The sequence below is a fragment of the Ambystoma mexicanum genome, chromosome 4p, assembly GCF_040938575.1.
Source record: "Ambystoma mexicanum isolate Mex_15411 chromosome 4p, UKY_AmexF1_1, whole genome shotgun sequence".
NCBI lineage: Eukaryota > Metazoa > Chordata > Amphibia > Caudata > Ambystomatidae > Ambystoma > Ambystoma mexicanum.
In genome coordinates this window covers 1,060,145,612-1,060,151,600 of record NC_090927.1, presented here as the reverse complement: position 1 = coordinate 1,060,151,600, position 5,989 = coordinate 1,060,145,612, and the positions used below count along the sequence as shown (strand labels likewise).

The 5,989-nt window shown below is 39.2% G+C and overlaps 1 long non-coding RNA gene across 1 annotated transcript; it reads right to left on the bottom strand.

Moving 5' to 3' along the window:
• Window positions 1-796: 796 nt before the first annotated feature.
• LOC138452647 (uncharacterized) lies at window positions 797-1,815 on the bottom strand. Its single transcript, XR_011260288.1, has 3 exons — window positions 1,720-1,815; window positions 970-1,083; window positions 797-885 (listed from the first exon to the last, which is right to left on the bottom strand). It is a non-coding gene; the product is annotated as an uncharacterized lncRNA (long non-coding RNA).
• Between the last annotated feature and the right edge of the window lie 4,174 nt (window positions 1,816-5,989).

Below are 5,989 nucleotides of genomic sequence, written 5' to 3'. Positions count from 1 at the left end.
GAAAAGGAAACCAAATTTCCACTGTCCATTTTAACGGTTCTCAAATCACTGATATACGTAACGGACACGATTAAACCCAACAACCAAGGGTTGTCCTAGGTAGGTATATATAAATGGGTAATCCCTATTTTTTGTTAACGGGGGGTCAAAACTGTAAGAAGGGATTTTCTATGGAGAAAAGGTTTGTGAAAAAACAGATCGACTACCCCTCTCTTTAAGTCCTGTATGGGTCACAGGTGAAGATGAAGGTTAACCTGTACAATTTGTTAGTAAGGTTATCGCCTTTTTGGGAAGAATTGCAAAAAAATGCTGCTAGGTACAACAAATTCTATCTTTTTAATAGTCACAAGAATACCTAAAAACGTTACAAGCTTAACAAAACATAGCAAACTTAATACATTTTCAATTAAAACATTCAGTCATCATTCATCTATTCTAACAGGGGAATACTACAACTTAAACAGCTTTGTGCATAACAGTGAGTCAAAATATGCATTAGTGACAGGGGAAAAAACATTAGGTTTTCCCTTTAGCAGTCGACATATGTTTCGGCCCTTTGTAGTGTACCACCTCTGTCAACAGTGATCACTAAGGTAAATGTTGGGCCATCTTCAGGACAAATGGTTACTTTGTGGTAGATTATTCTTGTTCCCCATTAGGCACACTAGCACATCTAAAAGGATAAATATACATATATTAATGTATAAGAATGAAATAGAAAAAGAGTTGCAATTCCCAACTGGATAGCATCAAGGCGATAGCTAGATTACACTGTTCTAGACACGCACACTAAACCCACCTATGGTCCATAGACTGAAGTTAGGACTATTGAGACTGGTCAGACTCTCGGATGTGGCCGGGTATTGCCATCTCTGGTCTTGGTTCCTATAATTAATTAGAAACGACCATTACTTAGTGTTATGTTACTGCTACTACAGGCTATTTATTAAGTGAACTAAATTGACTTACAGATTAGCAACTTCTGTGGCTTTGTTTTCAAGGTTGGTCTTTGTATTTCTGTATTTCACTTGGTACCATTCATTGGCAGGGCATGTACCGTTATTCTGGTGGTTATAGTGCTGCCTAAATCAAAGGAGAAAAAGAACTCGCTGTTGAATGAATATATTACAGCATGTTAGAATAGTCATCATTCTTTTATGACTTTATTGTTGCTGTGTTTATTTAAACATGGACTGTGGGCCGCAGGCTGTTTGCAATTAATGAAAGCCTGTGCTATAATATAGTCGGCTTTATTCTTTTATGACTTTATTGTTGCTGAGTTTATTTAAACATGGACTGTGGGCCGCAGGCTGTTTGCAATTAATGAAAGCCTGTGCTATAATATAGTCGGCTTACAAAGCGCCTTTTGCATTATTGCTTGTGAAACTCTAAAGGATATTGCCCAAAGATGCATGACATGGCTATGGTTCATTTTTCTATTTTCTATAGTTATTTTAAATGTACTACTGTCGCGAATTATAAAGATAGACAATGTGCAAGCATTTGGCCCCGTGTTCACCGCCTTGCAAACTGCAGCTTGACTTTTGCATGTTTATTTAAAATGCACGTGTTTCTATGACCTGTTGTAATCAGTGCCGTTCGTGTCAGATTTTACGAGCAAGCTTATCAGTCATTGTGATCACTGTGTCATGCTGACAGTGCGGTTAAGGCTTGTATAATTTAAGACTCTGAATTCATTGAAGCTGTTCTAACGCTTACCTTGATCTGTGTTGTTTATGTCCGAGTGAAAGCTGGAAGTCTGCAAGAGCGGCAAGAGCTCGTTCTGCAGAGTAATGGTGTGTTTTTGAATCGAGTCACGTGATAAGAGACCCGTATTTACCTCACATTTGTAGCCTTTGGAACGTGACTATAAGGCTGCTGGAACTTGTAGTCAAGGGCCAGAAAAGGCCATGTTTTGTATTATTGCAAATCAAATGCCGGCCGTATGAATGACACCTTTTGTAATATTGCACCTGGTAATGTGATATACTCAAGTGATTTATAACAGCTACTGGCATCATATATTAGAAAGCGCCTTTGTATTATCCGGTTGTGCCGCAATTATATTGGGTAATTTTGCACTTGCATAGCCCCCTTTCTTTTCTCCGTTTAATTCCAAAAAATAACACCTATAGATAGTGTTATCGGTATTGCAATAGTGTGTGGGGAAAAGCAGTGTTTCTATGTGTTGGTGGTCGCCCACTCCTTTTGTTATGCAGAACGCAGCCTGGCCTTCATTATCTAGCATTTGATGTGTCCACGGGCCATTGTTTTTTGGCGCCCTAGCGATATTTGTATGAGGGGAGATGTACTCTATCCTTCCAAGATTGTAGCTGAGAGTCGTTATGCACTATAGGTTGTGCTATAATTTGTTACGTGGCAGTCATGGGGTCCTATTTATACGAGTTTTGCTCCAGAGTAAGGGATCTTGATACTGGACAGCTAATTCTAGCAAGCACCCTTTTTAAAAAGGGAGCCTCCAGATATAACCACCCATCAACAAGTTAAATAGGGGTGGCTTCAAAGGAATGCATTCCATTCTATGGCAATGTTCAGGCCATATTTAACCGTATCTAAATTGTGAATCCATTTCTGCTCGCATCTTGTGAGCTCAAGATCCATATTACCTCCTCTGGGGGAGGGTTTGATGACCTGTATGACACACCATAGTAGATCTGTGCATTTATGTTGTTGTTGAATGTAATGGGCCACTAAGGGTTTATTGTCAATTTCATTCCGAATACAAGATTTGTGTTCGCAGATTCTTTGACGTACCTGTCGTTTGGTCTTCCCTATATATACTAGGTCACAAGGGCATTTTATGGCATATACAGCCCATTTAGTAAGGCAGTTGGTAAATGTCTTTAGCTGTACTAGGGTGTTGCGCAATTGGATACTTTTCATAGTGGTGGTCTGTGCACAGACAGAACATTTTCCACAGCGGTGATGCCCCACAACTGGTGGTAGGCCCCAGAGTTGTGTCTGGGTAATCACAGCCTTGGGCGCAACAGGGTAAGTGTGAACCAAGGTATCTTTGATGTTACGTTGTCTTTTGAAGGCAAAACGAGGCATAAGGGGATTGAAATCTTCAGTTTTGATCATGTGCCAGTGTTTTTTAATGATCTTTCTGAGATGGTTACTAATAGGACTATATGTGCTGACACATGTTATTTTTTCCTCTTCCTTACGCCGGTGCATGGACTCTAGGCAAGTCATCCTATTACTATGCAATGCTCTTTTATATGCCCGGTGGATTGTCTTTTTCGGATAGCCTCTATCTTGTAATCTTTTTTGTAAACATTTTCCATGTTTTTTGTACGTTTCAACTTGTGTGCAGTTTCTGCGAATCCGCAGAAACTGCCCGTAGGGAAGTCCTTCTTTTCAACTCAGCGGATGAAAGCTGTGATAACTGAGCAATGTGTTTTTGTCTGTGGGCTTCCTGTATAAGATTGTTTCTATACTTCCCGTCTCAGTTTTTTGTATTTGAAGGTCCAGGAACGGTATGGTATGCAGGTCAGTATGTATTGTGAACTGTATATTAGAGTTTTGCGCATTTAACCATTCATGGAACTTTGTCAAGTTGTCAAATGTGTCGCTCCAGATCATATAAATGTCGTCAATGTACCGTAGCCATGTCATAATCGATGCAGAGAAAGGGTTAGAAGAATCAAAAATACATTGTTCTTCAAGGTCATCCATATATAAGTTTGCCAAATCTGGAGCAAAAGTTGCTCCCATGCTTGTGCCTTTGAGTTGGTTGTAAAAACGTCCGTTATATAGAAAAAAATTCTCTGTTAGAGCGAGTCTAATGCATTCTAGAATGAATGCAGTGGGGACACTATTAAGTGTTCTAGTACGTCTGTCTAAGTATTTTGCCATCACCTTCAGGCAATCCTGTTGTGGGATACTGGTGTAGAGACTAACCACATCAAAGGTCACCAAGATGTCTGATGGACTGAGTTGAAAAGTCTCCAATTTTTTTAACATACTGGTAGTGTCTTTGACATATGATTTCATTTGGGACACAAAGGGTCTTAAGAACCAATCTGAATAGACTGAAAGCGGCTCAAGAATAGAATTAATCGCCGCTACAATAGGTCTACCGGGGGTGTTTTTTCATTTTTATGAATTTTTGGAAGGATGTAAAAAGCCGGAATGGTAGGTTGTGTGTTGACCAAAAAGTCTTTTTCTTCCGGCTCTATCCATCCTTCATCCATTGCATGTTTCATGAGGCTACTTATCTCATCTTGGAGCCTTGGTGTGGGATCTTGCGCCAGTTCCCTATATGCAGTTTTATCATTGAGATGTTTCATTGCTTCTGTTTCGTATGCTTCTTTGCCCCATAGCACTATTCCGCCCCCTTTGTCTGCGGGCTTGATTATAAATAAGTCGTTGGACTGTAAAGATTTTAGAGCCTCTCTCTCAGCCTTTGTGAGATTGTCTCTCGAGTTGTTTTTGGTTTTTATCATACTTTGAATTTCGTGAGACATTCTTTGTTCAAACGCTAGTATCGCTGGACTGACCATTGCGTTTGTAGGTGTAAACTTGGAGGGTGGTTTTAGACCTGTAATGGACGGTTCTTTTCTCGATGGTGTCGAGTTCCTAAAAAAATATTTTAGGCGTATTGTTCTATAGAACTTTTGAAGTTCTATTTCTGTCTCAAAAGATTTTGCCTTAGTGGTAGGAACAAAAGACAAACCTTTAGAAAGGACACTGATTTCCGTGGAAGAAAGGGTGTGTGAAGTTAAATTGAAGATCGGTACTACCAAGTTGGGGGTGGGCCCTGCCAATTCCTGGTATTCATCCGGGGTGGTCCTGGATTCTTGTTGCGGCCGCGTTTGCCCCGGCCCCGAAAAAATTGGGGCGGGGGTCCTGCTTGGCTAGTATCTGAACCGCTACTTGAGGAGGCATTTGAGGAGTTGGAAAAATTGACAAATTGTTTGTTCCTATTGCCTGCATTGTATGTTCGACCTTGGTTGGCCTTCTGTAGGTCTTCATAATAACTTTCTACAAGATAAGGGTATGTTTTTGTCTCCTTATATTGTTCAACGTCTTTCTTCAACTTCCAAATTTTTTTGTCTAGAGTTAATTTTTTGAATTTACTTATTTCATCTTCAATCTTTTCTAAAGTTTCTTTAATATCTTTGATGGTTTTGTCTCGTTTGATTTTGTCTTCTAAAGCTGCAATTTCTATTTTTTGTAGGTCTGCTTCTTCTTCTGCCGTATCTATGATTAGTATCAATAGATCTCTTGAACACTTATTGCTTACTCCACTGAACTTGCTTTTAAACTTTGAGTTATTCGTGAATACTCTGGGGATGTTTCTGATTTGCAAGCCCTCTGGTATTGTGCCTGCTTTCAGATATGCCAGCATAAGTTGGCCATGGGACTCAGTACGTATCAATTTCTTCTTTTTTTGAGTCAAAAGATCTGCATCATTGGATTGTGATGTAGAAGCTGCCTTTTCAATATTGTCTCCTAATAGTGATGGCAGACTCAAAATTTTTTGATAATATTCATCGGAAAAGGAAACCAAATTTCCACTGTCCATTTTAACGGTTCTCAAATCACTGATATACGTAACGGACACGATTAAACCCAACAACCAAGGGTTGTCCTAGGTAGGTATATATAAATGGGTAATCCCTATTTTTTGTTAACGGGGGGTCAAAACTGTAAGAAAGGATTTTCTATGGAGAAAAGGTTTGTGAAAAAACAGATCGACTACCCCTCTCTTTAAGTCCTGTATGGGTCACAGGTGAAGATGAAGGTTAACCTGTACAATTTGTTAGTAAGGTTATCGCCTTTTTGGGAAGAATTGCAAAAAAATGCTGCTAGGTACAAAAAATTCTATCTTTTTAATAGTCACAAGAATACCTAAAAACGTTACAAGCTTAACAAAACATAGCAAACTTAATACATTTTCAATTAAAACATTCAGTCATCATTCATCTATTCTAACAGGGGAATACTACAACTTAAACAGCTT